Source organism: Rhagoletis zephyria, unplaced genomic scaffold (assembly GCF_001687245.7).
Source record: "Rhagoletis zephyria isolate East Lansing unplaced genomic scaffold, Rhagoletis_zephyria_1.1 Rzeph_scaffold_03103, whole genome shotgun sequence".
NCBI lineage: Eukaryota > Metazoa > Arthropoda > Insecta > Diptera > Tephritidae > Rhagoletis > Rhagoletis zephyria.
The window spans coordinates 44,799-64,651 of record NW_016160187.1 but is presented as its reverse complement, the minus strand read 5'-3'; the positions used below and the strand labels follow the sequence as shown (position 1 = coordinate 64,651).

The following is a 19,853-nucleotide window of genomic DNA, read 5'->3' as shown; positions in this document are numbered from 1 at the left end:
ATTGTTTATAATGACTTTTGCTAAAATTTCAAAATCAAAAGTTATCAAAACAAATTCTATGGGACTGAGAAGTATTATTTTCTACTTTTTAGTCCATTTATAAAAGCGTTGTATATTAAAAAGTTTTTTTTATATTATTTATTCTTTTGTATATTTATATATATATATATATAGATTGGCGCTTACACATATGTTAGTGTTTGGCCGAGCTTCTCCTCCAACTTGTGGCGTGTGCCTTGATATTGTCACACAAAGCGGAGGGACCTACAGTTTTAAGCCGACTCCGAACGGCGATTGTATTTTTATGAGAAGCTGTTTTTCATGGCAGAAATACACTCGGAGGTTTGCCATTGCCTGGCGAGGGACGACCGCTGTTAAGAAAAAACCATTTTTCTATATTTTTTTTGCGATGTTGCTTTGACCAGGGTTTGAACCCAGGCGTTGCGGAGTGAAAGCGCGCACTGCTTACCACTACACCACAGCGGCCGACTGACGGCTGACTTTTGTATATTTAATGTTTGTAATTTTTTATAAAATTGCTTTACAAGCATCATATAAATGCACACTTCACTCTTTGTACAAAAATTATAAAATTTCTATCTTTTTATTCAAAATTTTAGATATGCATATATATTATTAAACTTTTTATAACCCGTTTATATAAGCCGTTTATAAAGTATTTTTTTATTGTTTATGAATTTGGTTATAATTATATATATGTAATAACATATTACGTATTCGCAGGGATACCAAATTCAAATATCGGGGCATACAGATAACTTCGAAGGCTTTGAAATCGACCAAAAGCTGATATGTGTCAATCATATTCAATCTAAAGCCGTATTTATGAGGCGCAGTCAGATCGTTGATGGTGGGCTTCAGTTTTTCAGACAATACGCTCGATATAGCCTTGTAATCTATGCTTAGAATGCTGATCCCGCGGTAGCTAGAACATATGGCGGCATCAAGAGAGTTATTCGTTGTCTAGTGGTGCGTAACGACGTATGAAAAATTGAAATCAAATTTCAACAAAGAAGTATTATGGACGCCCTTCCAAAAAACTTTGTCATTATCTTATGAATACGAGTTATAGAACATTTTTGAGAACACGAACAACCAGAAAAGAATAACGAAGTCAGGAGGCTAAGAAAGAAATACCAATTATCAGGGCCCTAATTACGTACATTTTGAACGAGTTATCCAAGGGATCAAAATTTTGCTACGAATGAACGCGATTTAAATATTTTTCTAGCTTTGGAGCTATCGCGTTTCAACTGTATGTCAAAAAATAATCAAGTACTTACCTCCTACATTTGTGTGTGTAGGTTGCATCCGTCAGCGCCGAAAGTAGCAGACGTTTGTCAAATGAGCATCTTTGAAGCCTGCAACAAAATAAAAAGAAGTATGCTTACTTTTTTGTATATTTATTTACTCAGTATGCAAAATAATGTATTCATTAGCGTATACAAGCAATTAAAGTAATTTATGGCTCGTAAATGTCAGGCAAATTAAACAAAACTGTCCCAAGCGAGCAAGGGACATTGAAATGGGTACCTACATATGTACATATGCACATGCATACATACAAAATCAGATCAGATATGTATTCAGATACAAACATAGTTTGCTCGAAATTTAGTGAATAGAGCTGTGTTACTAACTACAACAGCAGTGACGTGTAATTTACAGAGAACTAAAAAAAATTTTTTTTTAAATATTTAAGACATTTTTTGCATATATCAGTACATCACTTGCAGTCATGAGTAATGAAATATGTTTGGCATGCCATTCCAACGCTTCAGCGATATAGGAGGACGAAAAAGTAGGCGTATGTACATATGTAAGTTTGTACATATACGGCGGTTTCATATTACCTATTTAAATGGAAAAAAAAGTTCAAATTTCGCACACAACCTAACTTCACATTAAAACTGACAGAAATGGACTTTAAATCTTCTTCAAATTTGTTTCTTAAAAATTATGGGAGTGGCAAATCTATATAATAAATACGCCAGTATAATTTTTGTACTTCCTCATTAGACGTAGCATCGATTTTGAAATCAAAAACACCATTTTTCTGTAGATGACGAGAGTTTTTATGATTTCAAAATTTATCGAAAATTACGGCTGAATGGCGATGGCCAAAAATTTCCTTATTTGTATGTAGTTGTTGTTGCAAGCTCTTCAATTTGAGTTGTACTTGATTTGTTAACGATGTAATTATTATTTTTGCTTTTTTTTGAACGCGAACACGAATAAGAAAGAAAACAAATATGAGCAGCAACCGAAGACGAATTCGAAATCCAATACGACAACTAAGAAGAACACGGGCAGGAAGATGAACAAGAATGCATTGACTAGTAGAAGAAAAGGAAGGAAATGTTCTACAACTAAGTGATACATGCCAAATGATTTATTTTTTTACCGAGACTCAGAGATAGAAAATAAATTTTTGTTTGCACATTTTATGCAAAATTAAAAAAATAACAATAATTTTTTATTTTTTTATTATAAATCCAAAATAACAATTATTTTTGATTTTTATGTTATATGTCTTAGACAACAGTTATTGAAGACTTTTATTTATAATTTTTTGCAATTAAGAAGGTCTTTGGAAAAAAAGTTTACTACGCCTTATACAAATGACATTTATAGGTATGATTTAAAAATAAAGGTCAGTGACTGATTTTTATTTATGGCTTTTATAAATAAAGGTCTTCGATAACTGTTATCTGAGACATATAATTTTAAAATGAAAAATAACTGTTATTCGCCATTATTAAGACAAAATTCAAAAATAACTGTTATTTGCCATCATTTGGATAAAAATCAAAAATAATTGTTATTTCGGATTTATAAAATAAAAGTCAGATATAACGGCTATTTAAGGAGTAATTAAATAAGAGTCTGAAAATAATGGTTAAAGAGCTATTTTTTTAATAAAAGTTGTACCTGTTACGGTCACTGATATGAACACAGTGACTAAAACGTCGATATCGGCCAACAAGACTTCTTATTTAAGTTCTCTATATCTACGGTGACCATATTTTCCAACGTAAAATAAAGGACATTTTTTCTCAAAATGATTTGGGAATACGTACATACAACTTGTGTGATAAAAGTAGCATGTCCCTATTGTAATTTGAATCAAATATTTACCAGTTAATTATATTATTAAATAGTGTAAGTTCCCCTGCTGTAGCGACAAAATAAAACCAAATTCTTTTCAAGAACTTCGCCATCGTTTGCTACACAAAATGCGTTTACCATAATTCATACTGCACGACGAAGCCAACATACAGTGGTTCAAAATTGGAATTCAATGTTCATAATCCACCGCAGCCTTAATTTTTCCACTATTTTTACTAAAAACCAAAAAAAAAATATTTATTTTGGTGAAAATTTTTTATAAAATTTTATTTTTTTTTTGTGTATTTCTTTGTACAACTAGTTGTTGTTATGTAACATTTATTAACTGGAACAGGAGAATAAATTTTCTTCAAAATTGCTACTTTTTCTACATTTTCCACTAAACAATTTAATATAATCAAATTAAAATTCAGAAATCAGGCTCAACTGGTATCTTACAAATATTGTAAGCTTTCATAAAAAGAAAATAAAACTTAATCAAATTAAGTGAAAAATGAAGTGAATGAATGCCAGTTTTGAACCATTGTGCAGCAGCGGGTTTATTGTTATCTTTCAGTGGAACTGGAAACTCAGCGTGCAACACGATCATGGGCACATCTTTCCCTGTGCTTTATAAATTGTACAAAGAGTAGTGATTAAATAGAAACCCTTAATGGGGTGCGAAACAAACTGGCGAAAGTTTTAATTATATTTTGTAAGGGACATTTTTATTCTTCATATTCTGCGTTTAAAAATTTACCTCTAAAAAGTGCAGAGCAGATTAAGAAATAAATATAAAGGACATAAACACCTTTTTAGTGCACCTATAATAATTTTTTTCTATATTCGTAAGGCACGATCTTTAGACAAAAATCGTACCCTTACGGCGAAGTAAATTATAATCCGTTATGTCAATCCGTTTTATTTTAATCGGCAGTTGAATTACAGATTTTGAAAACACGGTTAAAATTAATTATTTCTTGCTATTTAGTAATTTCGTAATTAAAGAAATTTTTTCTTTTGAAAAATTTTTTGATATAAAAAAATTCGGTGGATTTCGTTGTTAAAAGCACCGTATTTTGTTATAAGTTTTATAATTATGTCACCATTCGAAATGGAGAAAATTGCTTTCGAATACAGGCCGTCTACAGACCGGCTTGCCGACATATAAAACTCCAGTTTTGCATTTTTGACCATCTGCAGACGGCATTGCCGGTTCCTAGGTCAACATTGTGTAAGAGAAAGCTGAAAATATGTGTAAGTATATCGGCGAGCCCGTCTCCAGACGGTCTTGGGTTTTCTCCCCTGTAGGAAAAAGTTACTGTCACAGATCGAAATGGAAATCAGTTTTGGATTTCTCGTGCTAAAATCACCCATTCCTGAATTTTTCAACTCATAAAAAAATTGGCCTACTAGAGGGTTAACTTCATAGGCGAACTCATGTAGTGGTTATCAATCAAAAAAATGTTAGCAGTTTTACAATAACAGTTGCAGAACTTGACATATGATTAAGAGGGTTTTTGTTTTGAACCGGTTCGGTTTGGGTATTTCAAAATAAAGATGGTTCAGTTTTACTGAGTCAAAGCCCGCTGTGATAATTTTGCGTGCTATGCTTCCAAAAATGATGTGTTTGTTTAAGTGAGTCAATGCGAGCCACATTGGCATATTGGTGAGTTTTCGTGAGCCAACGGAGATACTGGCCTTGCACCTATGGGCACGTACAAATAAGTAAGAATAAATATATGTATACATACATATGTTTACGTTGGAATAAGTATTACTTTCCCCTACTTTACCGCATTCAGTCAGTTGTCAAAAGGCCACGAAATTATATTTTATTGGCAAATATAAAAAAATTGACGTTAGTTCACCTTTCTGCAGTTAGTTTAGTGGCATTTCACGTTCCATAAGAGGCGTAGATTATTAACACGTGCTCGTCTTTATGCAAAATTTATGAGCTTTTATATTGGCGTGGTATTTGCATAAATATCTTTTTTTAATTCCCTCATTGTACAAACGAAATTTTAAATCAATGTTTTTTTTTTTGTTGTTCATTCGTTTTTGTTTTGTACGCGCGACACGAATTTTTAATTCCTCACCAACCGTATTGGTACCCTGCAAAAAATGCGACTAATCCGGGATGACTCCGGGAGCAATCGCAAAGGAGCATTTATACCACTTTTGATCTCTTTATATGAAATGAGGTGTTCGCTTTTTTTGTTCGAGAATGTCCTATGAAGGGACTAATTGTTCCCCTTTATACCCGAACGGGTATAAAAAGCGACTAGTCAATTTACGAAACTAATTAATCTTTAATAATACATACCTGTATGCGACTAGTTGCGACGAATTAATGCCCAATTGTATCCCATTGAGGATAATCTCGGAATACTCTCTTTAGAGATTAGTCTTACAATTTTTTGCAGGGTATTAGTAAAACAGAATAATAGCGTTACAGAAATAAAGGTTTGAGTACATCTACATATGTACACACAAATACATATGTATATGGATAATTGAATATTAAAGCGTTTATTATGTTTTGCCTAAATTTGTAAAACATTTGCCAACAGTCTTAACAAACAACATTTGAATTCTCCAGAATGCTGTAAATATGAAACCGAAAACAAATATTGAATTCAATGACCCTTTTGTTCCTTTGTTTTTATCATATTCGTCTGTGGCCACACAAGCGCCAAAAAGCACCAGTCAGCTGCAAACAAAGTACGAATCAATCGTTTCATTTAACAAGATCGTTCAGTATTAAAAATTCGTTACGACTGTATGAGTAGGTATGTCAGTATCTATTTATTCGTCTTAAGATAGGGCAGAGCTGAAAAGTTGTGAAATCATTTGCTTTTTCAATTCATGAAATATATTATTGTTTTTAATTTTGTTCGGTAGTGGGGCTCATAATTTTCATTCTGCAATTCTGATAGATAAATTAATGAAAATCTAAGAATGCCGAAGTAAACAGAATTCAATACTCAATACCGAATGAGCCTCGTGTATAATGTCCGGCGAGAAGCAAAAACAAAACGATGATGGAAGAGATAACACGACGAATCAGCAACAGAATAATGCCAGATGAAACAAATGATAATGCATGCGTTGCTTATAACGATTTCTAATAAAACGAAAAAACCGAACTGAAAATATGCGCACTTAAGGAATAGTTCCTGAAATATAACACGATAAATGTTTATTAAGCTTATATGTATTTCCACTACACCACATTTTTTGAAGGAATAAAATCCTCATCGAAGAAAAAGTGGCAGACGAGATATAGCGTTCTTGAACCCTTCGTTCTTCAACCAAACTCTGAGATAGGGCGTTCTAGAACCATTTGCTTAGATAGGAGATAGGGCGTCTTCGAACCGGGTGCCGAGATAGGACGATCTTCCACTTGGCCGACGACATGAAATTAGTCTGAAAATGACGAATGACGAAAGCAGCCACAGTAGCATGCTGAAGGGACCCGCTTATATACATACATATGCACGAGATTTGGAAGTTTCCATCCAGACGTCCAATCGACATATTTTTTGTTTCGCAACCTTTAGCCTAATTTTTAAGTATCCGGTTAATCGTTTATGAAGCTTGAACACATTTTCTGTATACACTCTGCAAGACCTTTCCAACGATACCTTATATATTATGTTCCGGCTACTAGTTGGAAAGATATACAGCGAAATGTTTTTTGGTTCGTGTCTCCACTACGAGATGCTTTGCGATGTGTGTAGCGTACCTTCATTTAATTTTTTCACACTTTCAGAAATTAAAGTTAAAAAAAAAACCTTGGAAGGTGGAGATATTTCGCTCCAAAAAGGGTCAAATGGTTAAAAATTAATATATTCGTCTAATTTGGTTACTTTAAGAAAAGAAAAATGACATACCCGGTTCCCCGAAAAAAGTGGCCATTCCCCGATTGCCACTTAAAACGAAATTCCCTGCAAATCGGGGAATTTCTGGCGAGTTGACAAGTAGAAGGATGCAGCTGTGCAAATAACTTAGTACATGTCTTGGAAACCTAAATTTGTGTGTATTTTAGAGTTTTTTCCAGTCACATGCCGAAATTGTAATATTTTTCACTATTTTAATTGTAATTTTGTAATTTATACCATAAATTTTGTGTTTCTAGTTCAGCTTTCGTCGCTCGAAAATTTTACCTCAAAAAGGTGTTTTATTTGATATAAATTTCGTGACGAAAATTATACGCATTTTTTAACTGCCTTGGAAACGTACGGAAAATCTTTTTTATTCATACGAATCGTTGCAAAAGTTCTGTTTTTTAGTTTGTGTTTCTAGCACGCAGTCTGAAATGTGGATTTATGTGGCGCTGATTAGGTAAAGTGCTGAACTTTTATAAAAAAAAATATAAACATTAAATTAACAAAATAAAAATAGCCAAAAATAGTCAAAACGTCGCTTGACTTTATCAACTGGCCACAAGTGTATGTATGTAAGTACATATGTACATACACCTCTGTAAAGTTCTTAAGCCTTTGTGCCGTACTTGCAAACAATCGCCTAGAAGCACTATTAGAAAGTGTGAAATGGGCTTGCGGCGGCTCAGTAAATTTACTAATGAATGTGAGTACATATGAATGCATGTTCGTATGTATGCATCTGTTTGAATCCTCGGTGGCACGCATTATATGCGGCGGTTACAAAACAACTTCAAAGCGGGAAATGCCGCCAAAAGCCAACAAACACAACTGAAAGAACGGTCAGCGACGCCAAGATGCCAAGAAACGTAAAGGCAAAAAGCCTAATTGTCTTTCAAAACACAATCACAGCCACAAACGCAGCTAAGCCGCAATCGCAGCAACACTTACAGTACACCAATCAGGGCTGCCAACTTGGCTCAAACCGTGCCATTTTTGGCGCTATTTTACTTAAATTTTCAATTTGGTGCAAAGTGCCAAAATGGCGCTTTTGAAAAATATGTAGTAATATTTCAATACATTTTTGTGAAATCCTTTGTGTGTACTTCTTTTTCTAAACTAATTTGTTTTAATTTCTATAAAGTATACAACTGGTTTATCTACTTTGGCATTGGCCTTTTGTTTTAGAAATGTGTTTCTAATTTTAATGCTAAATTGGAAGAATTAAAAAAGAATTGCACCTGTTTTGGCAATTTTATTTTTCAATTTGGCACATTTTGGCACTTTTTTATCCTCAATATGGCACTTCATAGCTAAGTATACTTGGCAGCCATGACACCAATCAAAAAAAAAAAATTGTGTGTACAGTATTAGAACCTGTCATGACCGCCAAGCACGCCAGCGGATACTACAATGGCGACGATGATGTTGGCGATGTTGATGGGCTGGACGGCGTTGATTGTGATAGAATTTTTACGATAAATAAAAGATGTGGTCTGACAAAGAACACATCAAGGCAGCTTGAATGGAATTTGAATTGAATGTGATGGAGTGGAGGGGTTATGAAGGCACTGCACGCTGGGACGAAGTCAAATATTTTTAGGGTAAATTCTAACAATAAAAACAGTGTCTCCTGATAGTTGATTCCATTAGTATCTACTTGTAGCTACAAGGCTAGTCCTTTTATAAAAACAAAAAAAGGGAAGGTGTGTAAAAAATAAACCTAATGAGTAATAAAATTATAGTTAACAAAAAAAAAACCAACAACATGCTTTTATTACAATAAGAAGTTAAAGAAAAAATTTTTTTTTTTTGGTTTAAAGATTCGTTAAATAAAGATATGAAGTTCCCTAACTTGATGTTATTTAACATTTTAAACTAGCTTAAAATTGGATTAAAGTAATTAACACGTAGTCATAGTCGAAATAAAGTCCACTGAAAAGTTAGTTGCAGTTATTTTTTACAAGCATCCCATTGGAAACATACAGCACCCCATTGGTAGAGGGCTTCGGGTGTACTAGTTTGTTGTAACATCAGGAGTTGAAGACTTGCTCTAGCTGCTAGTCTCTTAAAATTTCCTCCAATCACGTAGTAAGCAGATTTCCCATGTGAACTTGCGACAAAGTTTAATTCTGCCATTTCCTTGAAGGGATTTAAAAAAAAATATATAACTTCATAAAATTTCAATGTCTATTTATCATATTGCTTGATTTGGGTACTTAAAGTCGACATTATGGACAATGCTTTTATGTAAAAATAAAAATTAAAAAGATGCTATAATAAAACAACAAATCAAAAAGAAAAATGTTTACTTAATTTTAAAAATGTTATTAATTTTTTTATAAATCGTATTTGAAGTTTAACAGTATTAAACCACATTTGCAATCTAAAAATTGAGTACTAAGAAAATTGGCTGTTCTAGTAGTTTCTTATCCTCCTGTTAGGCTTTATTTGCTTTTGCTTAAAAATGTCAGAGCAGTCGGAAAATTCCAATCTTGGTTTCTATTATGCTTGAGGTCCATGTGAATTTGGTCGTTCCACTGCTTTCGTGAGCGATCTTACTAACAAATTTTGTATTTTTTGCGTTAGGCTATGTATGACATGACATATATGTTTTTCGGCAGTCGTCGCCCGCGCTTACAGGAGCACGCACCTCACGTATTGAACTAGAAGACACCCAATTTTTTGTTTTCGAATTACATATGTATGTAACGTCACGGCCTTTTGAAAAACGAATACCGTATTAAACATTCAAAAAACCAAATACTATACTCGTATTTGGAACTTTCAATTCAAATTAATGTATAAACTTTCTTTTCATTAAAAAAATGCCTTTACATTCACATTGGAAAACAAAATATTTCCCACTTTTCGCATTATGAAATTGTTATATTGAATATGCGAACTAGGGCTGGTAGTATCCGTATTAGAGGTATACGCCGCCGGGCCACGCCGCCGCCGCCGCCGTTTTTTGTCATTTTTCACGCGCCGCCGCCGAGTTACGAAAATTTCGGCGCGGCGGCGGCGGCGGCGGCGTTCGGCGCCTAGGGAATTTTGTACAAAATTTTCATGTTGTATGCACATTGAAATACATCGTTTGAAGGAACTAAATACTACTCGTATAAAAGCACTATTTTACGAAATGAAAATTACATTTTTAAAAGAAGTTTTTTTTGGCATAATTTGGGCCACTGAACATTTAAAAAAAAAAGCGTAACTCAGTTAAATATATAGGTAACATGTTTTTCGATCGACAGCGTTTATTACAGTTAAATTAGGGTCGAATAGGGTAGAAAAGTTTTTTTCCTAAGTAGTGGTCAAACCCCAGGAAGGTTTTGCTCCCGCGCATCGCAATATTTTCTACACAGAGTTGAAGTCCCCCTTTTTGGTAAAAATTACTATTATTTTGCATTACATTCTGTTCTCCTTAGAAAAATTTGGCACTTAATATATTATTGGAAATTTAACTATTTATAAGCCATTTTTCAAACAGTGGGTCAAAAAGGCCCGTTGTGGTGGGAGTTGATGGGTTAAACTTTTGGAAAAAAGTAGGCCAACCTTATTTTCAATATATAACCCCAAAAAAATCGTAAGAACTCCGTAATTTAACATAACGGTTGAAAGCTTATTGCAAAACTTTATTGATAGCGACATAAATTACCCCAATAACTTAACCTTTAAATTTTTTTATTTCTTTAAATTGAAATAGTACATACGCATTTTTAGAGTACATAGAGATGTATGTATATTAGGGTGCCCATCGAAAATCGTTTTTTTGTACCTTAGTACTACATATTTTCAAATTGTGGAAATTATCGATGGTCAAAATTTAAAAAATTCATTGAAATTCAAGCAAAAATAGTCTCTCAAAAACTCATGAATCTAGAAAATCGTATTTTCTGACCTAAATCGACAGGCCGCGACCTCTAAATGGCCTTTAAAAAATCTATAAAAATAGGCAATAATATTTCTCATAAAAACGAATCAAATTAGGGGGTAGGGTCTTTAAATTTTCAAAAAAAATCATTTTCAATGGGAAACCTAATGTATATACTATATAGACTTTCTTCTGTTCGCCCATCCATCAGCAGCAGTCACTCAACATTTGAATTCAATGAATGAATTAAATAGAATTATAATCTGATGACATGATAAGATTAGAAGCCTCATGGCTCTTTGGACTCTACCTTATGGGCAGTAGCGCCGGCGTTTCCAGACGCGCCGGCGTCGCCGCCGCCGCCGATTCTTTTTGAAGTTGAACACGCCGCCGCCGCAAAGCCTGTCGGCGTAAACCTCTAATCCGTATATTCGAATATGCGTTCCGATATTCGTGTATTCGAATAAAATCTGGATACCCAGCTAATACCCGTTCATTTGATTATCCGGATATTCTAAACAGTATTTGAAAATTGTTCTTAAAATTACTTTATCTATAGTGTAGGAAAAACGATCGATGAGGGTTCTTCTTGCGCTACATCTCAGATGTTATTTGGCACTGCACTGTTCTACGCTTTTAGCGCACTCTTCAAATAGACCTACTATTATTTAGAACACTTCATTAATGCACAAACAATTTATATTGCATTGTTAATTTTTAGATTCGAAACGAGAGTTATTATAATTGCACAACCACTGTACTCGTATATACATACATATATCAAGACTGCGGCTTGAACTTATGCCAAAGGGTGAACTAATGACAGTTTAATTTACTTCTTATCGAAATTAATTCCTCTGAAGTACATATCTACACACATATGTACATAAAGCAGAGAGATTACAAAGGAAAGGAAAAACAATTATTGGAAGCCTCGCAAATGGTCTACAAAGGCCTCAAAGACACAATGCCGCCTTAGGGTAATCACATAGTGTAGCGGCGAGCGAAGTACTTTACTACCAATGTATCGAGCAAAGCTTCAATAGAGCAACGATTTACTCAAAGCATGACGAAGCATCGAGCATAGCATCTACAGCAATAAATTAATTCTAAATTTCGGAATGAAAATTTCCTTATTTTGTTAAAAAACAAAAATGGGTGCATCACACATATCTTAAGAAATTAAAAAAGAAAATAGCGCAGATATTTTAATCCTGTATGCTAAAGCAATTAAGTTTTGACGAAAAGTTACTACGAAACTTCCCAAATTTTATAGTATAAATTATATTTTATGGTCAAGTATATTTAAATAACTAGGGAAATAGCAACGAGAATAGTGATAAAGATAAACGATTTTGAAATCGACACTTTTCTCTCTTCCGCTATATACGCTTTGCTCCCCACTATGTGAGCTCACATTAAAACTCGCATACATATTTGTAATCGACGCTTTGCTCAGCGCTATGCTCGTCGCTTTCCACGCCGATCCACTGTGTGTATACCCTTAGAAATGCCATCTCGGCAGTTATCTTTAAGGGCCAAGCGTCAAGGTATTTCAACTCAATTATGGCACGCATACTTGGGCCAATGATACTCAGAACAATAGTCTACATGTCGCATAAATGTGCATATTTTTCATTGCACGTACATACATATCTATATTGTATGTCCATTATATAAAGTATGTACGTACAAAACAAATGTGTGTGCGTAAGTATGTACGTACTTATTTATGTTGCTCGAATACAGCCCTGTGGAGTCACTATCTATGGTGGCGCGCTAACAACATGTCAGCGTCGTCGAAGAAACACGTTTCACATTCTTCTAACGCTAATCGCCTTCGCCCGTAGAAGACATCCTGCTGTCACATTGCCTACAGGCAACCAGGCGGCGAACAGGTGCAAACGCATTGCAATGTTACGCAAGCGCTAAGGAGTTCATTGCCTGCCAGGCACCGTAAGGCAAATCAAGAGACGACAAGGTAGTATTTAAGTGGAAGTAGCAATTGTAGAATTGTCGTTGGGACAAGCTGTGCGCAGGCGCACTGTCGCATACTCAAGTACCGTTGAGGCACTCAGCATTTATTTACCATTTTTATGGCACCGCTCTTCTGTGTTTTTTTAGCATTCGTAGAAATAGAGTTGTAGTTTAGTTGGTGGTTGCCTAGGCGTGCTCGTACACCGCCATAAAAATGCGTACATACCCCTCGTCCTATGCCCCTTTCGTGTACCCATTACCGGTTTTCTCTTACCCAAGTACATATATTACTACCAAGAATCTACACATTTCATAAAAGAATAGACATAGTCCTTTGGTAGCCGGCATAGCGAGCGTTGGTGATCAGTTTGTGGCGATAATGCGCGCACTCCTGCTTTTTGGCCTCTATCACCTTTTGCCACTTCACTCATTCGTCGTTTGTCGCCTTGCGCGCCTTCCTTCGTCAGTCATCCAATTCAAATAATTTTTGTGTTTTATGAGTATTATATACGCATTTGAATATTAACAATTTAATATGCATATTTATGATCGCATACCAACCAACCACGAATGCATGTCGCAAAGACCAATAGGTTAGATGTACATAAATATGTACATGTATATGTATATGTATGTACATAAAAACCTACGTTAAATTGCGTGCCCACACCTCAAAAACAAAAAAATAAAAATATATTTATGCATGTATTTGGATACATACATACATATGTATGTATGTATATATTTAACAAGCAAAAACATACAAAATCGACAACGAAGCGGCCAGGCGGCAGTCAGCCAGTTTCCTATTCATTCGCCAGCAAATGATGTCAAATAATTTTCTCATGTTTGACTATTTAACTGCGCCTATTCGCTGCTCACAGCAGTTTCAAAACCTTTGTTTGCCCCGTCTTGATTAAATTCGTGTACCTATCTACGCACGCGGTTTACGTCTGCATAAATTTTTTATTGGGCCAGCAAATGCGAGTTTCTTTATGATTCTGTCGTTAAGTAAGATGCGTTTGTATCTGAATATGTACATACTATTTTAACATTTAATTCATACAATTTTGAAATTTTTTCTTGTATACAGTTTGATGAATTTTATTGTGCCGAGTTATGTTGAGAACAGTAGAACCCGCTTAAGTACCTCACGAAAAATATCAGCTCTTTGAGGTGCTTAGGCGGGTTGGGTACTTAAAAGTACCCGCTTAAGTTACATCTTTTTGTTAACTTACCTAAATATGTAAATCCTCTAATAAAACATGAACATTCAATGAAGTACACGTAGTTTAAAACCAAGAACGTAGCACTATTTAAACACAAAAGCAAATAAAGAAAAACTTTGCTAAGAAAATAGATAAAGCAATGGTATGTAATTTTTACAAGAATTTAAATTTAAATTCTTTAAAAAGTCATTGATTGTACATATTTATACATACACACAAACAGAGTTGGACATATGATTTTGGACCAAAGTTCAAAATGATATTGTTTGCCACTATGTTTATTTATTAATTTGTAACATTTTTAAATTAAAATACAGGTCATTCCTTAACAATTGCAATATAAACCTAAGTTAAGATTTTGTGGAACAGTTAAAGAAAAAAAATTGATCAAAATTTCATATTTTTTTCTCAGAAGTATTTTTTGAGTATACAGTTTATAGCCCATTCAATTTTGGTGTAATAATGTACAAGTTTCAAGTGGCTAAAAATTGCCGTTGATTTTTTATAATTTTTTTTTTCGAAGGTGTGTAGCGCTGCCCTTGAATTTCAAAATATGTAAATATTTTAAGGAATTTTAAAAGAGAACTGAAAAGGGGAAAATTATAGGTAAAATGGTAAATTGGGTACGAAAAATGTAGGTACTTAAGCGGGCTGGGTAAATAAGCGGAGAGCTACTTAAGAGAAGGATTTTCTTCAGATTACATTCAAAAATCACGGTGCCCAAAAATGTTGGTTACCTAAGCTGGTTTCACTGTATGTATTTCGAAAATAGATTCTATTCGAACGCCTAATTCATTTATAGTACCATACCATTTGAATTCGAACCAATTTACTATCGATTCGATCTACAGAGTAAGGGCCGCCCAGGATTTCGATGCTTTTTTCCTGCACAAAAAAAAATCCTGTAATTCTGTTCAAATATCAAAGCAATGCGCGCACTATATGCCTTCGGACCCCACAGCAGTCAAACTTTGCTTTGATCAAAATACACTTTGTCATTTCGATTAGCGTAATTTTGATGCAGCCGAAACGGGCTAACATGTATCTAGCGCGCGAGCGGTTGTGGCTTTACGCGCCAGCTGTGTGGCACCACTTGTCGGCATACAAAACCAAATTCCACCTTTGATATTTCATTTCGCTTCATTTCAAATCTGCGAGTGCGATCAGCGACGATCACCGCGATTGCTGCTCGGCGGCACTTAGCGCGCATTGCAGACCGCTTGCCGCCCGTCGCTCATCGCTGCAATTACAAACGTAATTTGCAAAACATCACCGCAAACTGTCAAAATTTTTTGACATTTACAAATTATTTGGCTTTTGCCGTTAAACCGTTGCCATTGCCACTGGTTGCCTGTTTGGTACAGTCGGCGTTTGCAAATTGCACTGCAGCAAATGTTAGCGGCACGGCTTATTGCAGCACGCCGCATGTCTCGTACAACACAATGACAGTGGAAACGAGTCGCTGTTAATTTGCGTCAACACACTAATAAACTTGTAGGTCCCCTCGAAATGCACAAAATTCACGAAAGCCGTCAACGACGTCATGCGACGCTTGCACTCATTATTTGCCGTTCACATACAATCAATTCGCCAATCGCACATGCATGTGCACATATGTATGTACATACGTTCATTGCATTTTTTTTTTTGGCGAAAATTGTGATGGGTCGGGGCGCGCGGCATTGCTGGCTAGTCAAGCGAAATGTCAAGTTGTTTTGAGCCAAAATCCATTTAACGTCCGCTTTGTGAACTATCAGCACACAAACACGGAATATGACATTGCAATGACGGATGCAAGGTTCCAAAACTTGTAAATATTCGGGCCGCAGTCAGCGCACTGCGATTTTCACGACGTCGCACATAAGTACATATATTCAGTGCAGGGACTTTACCACTTTACTGGTAGATCTACAAACTTTATAGCTGAACCTACGGACCTAATCCGGATCAACTGCAGTTAATTCCCGAGTTGATCCGGATCAACGCTGCCGTCTGTTTATGCTTTAAAATAAATATGGGTAGTTAACTCTGACCATAACCAATTAAAAAGTAAAATTGTATCTCTATCAGCTGTTTATGGAAATATTTTTCGTTTGCAATACGTTTGTTGTAAGAGACTGCCAAACGAGTTGTCTGCAAACTTCAAAACTAATTTTAATCAAACAATTTTGAAGTGCAAAGTAATTGTTTGTTTTAATGTAATACAGGGCCAGAATCAAGGCATCCGTGATCGAATTCGAATCGAAATTTCTTTATGAGATTACCGCATTTGGTAGCGAGTTGGCTTTTTCAATTTTAAATGTATTTGAGATAAACAAGCTGTTATTTTTTTATTCAGTTTTATGTATGTACAAAAAGTAAAAAATAGGAGATCATCTTTACACTTACATATAGTATTTATACATATACATATATGTGTAGTAATATTAGTATACCACAACATATGTATATATGTATACTTATGTATATATACAAGTCGGACGGATTTCGTAAAAAAATGATGTCATGTCTCCGATTCGCTTCAGATTTTTTTATGGGTTCTATACATGAAATAAGCTAACCCGAATTCGAGGAATTTTATTTTCTTTTGATATGATCTGTCAAAGTTCGACTTTTTTCGTGATTCTGACCATTCATGTACTTCTTCAAATCGTTATATCTCGGGCTCTACTCATCGTGGAGACTTCATCGTCGGTTTGAAGATAAAGAAACAGGCTTTCTATATGATATAGTTATGATTAACCTAGCTATTAACAGTTGAACTTTTTAAGTTGGTTTGCATAGTAAAGACCAGTAAATGTGAGATTTAAAATTACACGATCGTAATCCTTGTTTAATTCTCTATAGAAAGTATGTTCCAAAAAATAGGAGTTTATCAAGAACTATTTTTAAAATAGTTTTTTTTTAATGACGAGGTGCTTTATTTTGTGAGAGTCAAAAATGAAGCGAACAGAACCCGAGATATAACAATTTGAAGATGTACATGATTACTTAGTCAGAATCACGAAAAAAACCAAAATTGGACAGATCATATATCCGAAGAAAAAAGGAAAAATGTGAAGCCAATCGAAATTCTGAAACCAATTTTGGTGTCCGATATGAAAAAGAATGTCTCATATATATATATGTTATATATATTATAACATAGAATAATGGTAGTGTTAGAATTGTAATATATTATTTGATTATTTGTAGGGCTGAATTTTATAACTCTTTTATGCTATTACAGTGTCCGAATGTCGATTTATTTTAATTTGGTAGTAAATTAAATTATATCTCGGGATCCCGAGGGCTAGATCCAGGAATTTCGGGACTCCGAAAAGGGCCGGGATTCGGGATTTTTTTACGTAAAATCTACCACTATTAATTTTTTCGAAGTCCGTGCACTGCATATGTATATAAAGCATATGATTTTTTTAAAATCAATATATGAAAAGAGGATTTAGACTGTTGAAAAACCAGCCAAATAACGTTTTTGTAAAAATCTGGTAAAAAAAAGGTACTTGCAGGGAATGCTGGGAAAAAAAATTACTGAAAAAAAAACCTAAATATTCAATGTCAACCGAATTATGACAGCCATTATGGAAAATTCTTGCGTTAAGGACAATACGATGGGGCATTCTCTTAAGTTTTTTTTAGTGTTTTTTTCTCTGTCTTCTCGCAGAACTTTTTTTACGAAATTTTAACAAAAACGTTATTTTTTTTTTGCATTTTCATCATTCCTATATTTAATTTTAGAAAAAAACCATATGCCTAATGTACAGTCTACAATCTACATTGTACATATATATATACATACATATGTATATAAGTAGAGATATCTATTTGTACGTCTGTTTGCAGGTATTTTAGTTGCGCGCGATTTGCTGCGAATGCGACGCATGCAAATGCATTGGAAAAAAAATGTGATCAAAGCTTTTGTACAATGATGGAGTGGCCAGCCAGCCAGCCGGTCGGCCAATCGGGCAGGTGCCTGTGCAAGCTGCGCCAACGGTTATTGCTTATTAATGCATGTACATACATACTTCCACACAAGTTTTTTGTCTTTCACATGCTTAGTATTTTCCATTACTAGAGTGTGTACAATGTACTGCATATACCTTGATTTTAACTGATTTTCTTTGATTCTAAAGATGTCAATAGTGATCGATGTGACCGTAGCGCGCTGCCGGCTTGCATAGTGATCGCCACGCGGCTATTTACAACGTTATGTGTGTTTCAGACGCACGTCTAGTGACGATCGCTAGTTATTTCTTTTTCATATTTATCATGATGAACTCGAACGCAAACTGGATATAATATTAATAATATTTTGGCGTTTACATTATTACTAAGTGTTTGGCCGAGCTTCTCCTCCAATTTGTGTTGTGCGTCTCAATGTTGTTATGTAATGAAGGGACCTTCAGGTTTACGCCGCCTTCGAACGGCAAATGGATTTTAAGAGAAGCTTTTTCATAGCAGAAATACACTCGGAGGTTTGCCATTGTTTGCCGAGGGTGACCGCTGGTAAGAAAATACGTTTTCTAATTTAGATGATGCCCGGACCCAGGCCCTACGGAGTGGTAATATACACCTCTAACCCCTGGATATACATACATTTATAAACAATTTTCTGAAAATATACATATATACATTTGCACACAGAGAAAAGAGTTTAGTTACGCGACTTAATACATATGTTTCGCTCAACACATGATTTAGTTTTAACTACATTATTTGGTTATAGGTACCAAATCTTTTATTGAGAGAAATATACTTAGACGACTCTTTTCTCAGTACAAGTGGGCGCAAAGCGATGCACAGTATTTCGACTATATGGAGCCAGGAGGAAAAAAGTCATGGTGACAGTTGTTTAAAAAAAAAATAGTTGGGCTTAGAGAGGGAAAGGTAAAAGTCATACTAGCAGAATTTCAGATCATTTACTGTCCCTCTTCTCCACGAACGATAAATTTCCAACAAAAAAAAAATACTGGTATCGATGCGATACCGACTAATCACTTTAGGTGCCTTTGGCGCTGAACCTATTAAAGCAAGTGTGTCTGGTTCAACTGTAACCAATTCTTTAAGTGTTATGGAATATTGAAGTGAAGGTATTTATCATTTATTTGGTATTTTCCTATATTTCTTATAAAAAATTGACTCTGAAATGCAGATGCTTAATAATATTAATAAAAAAAAGGTGTGAGTACCGGTTCGTCAGGCCTTGAAATTAGACGCATGTTTTAGAAAATTTTATTTACTTTTCAAATATATAATTGGATCTTTTCGCGCGACTTTGCAAGTACATATATGTAATTTTTGAGTTTCATAATTTTCATTTTTCTTTTTGCGTAATTTCGCTAAAAAAATTTGTTGATCAATGGAAACATCACACAAAACATTGGGAGAAAAGGGTATAATTACACCTATGTAATTTTTAAGTAAAACCTTTGTCTTCAGAGAGCGGAAAAACCAGCAATAAAAAACCAAACCAAAATTCCTTTACATTTAATGACTAATGATCCAATAAAAGAGAGAGTACAAACTAAATTTCATCGAAATCGGATTAAATTTAATGTTTCCGCCCACAAGAGTGGAGGGCGTGGCAATTATCCTATCTTTACCAAATTTCACAATTCTCTATTCCTAAGTGCAGGTTNTATCTTTACCAAATTTCACAATTCTCTATTCCTAAGTGCAGGTTAACTTTTATTTCCACCTGCCTCCATATAGTCGAAACACTGTGCGGCGTTTGGAGGATTGCAAGTATTTTTT

At 34.7% G+C, this 19,853-nt stretch overlaps 1 long non-coding RNA gene across 2 annotated transcripts in view; it reads right to left on the bottom strand.

Moving 5' to 3' along the window:
- Positions 1–1,305: 1,305 nt before the first annotated feature.
- The window catches only part of LOC108368416 (uncharacterized), a 44,300-nt gene continuing 25,752 nt past the window's right edge, over positions 1,306–19,853 (bottom strand). For both annotated transcript variants that reach the window (XR_001848364.1, XR_001848365.1), the window contains exon 2: positions 1,306–1,382. This is a non-coding gene — a long non-coding RNA (uncharacterized LOC108368416). The remainder of the gene's footprint in view (positions 1,383–19,853) is intronic.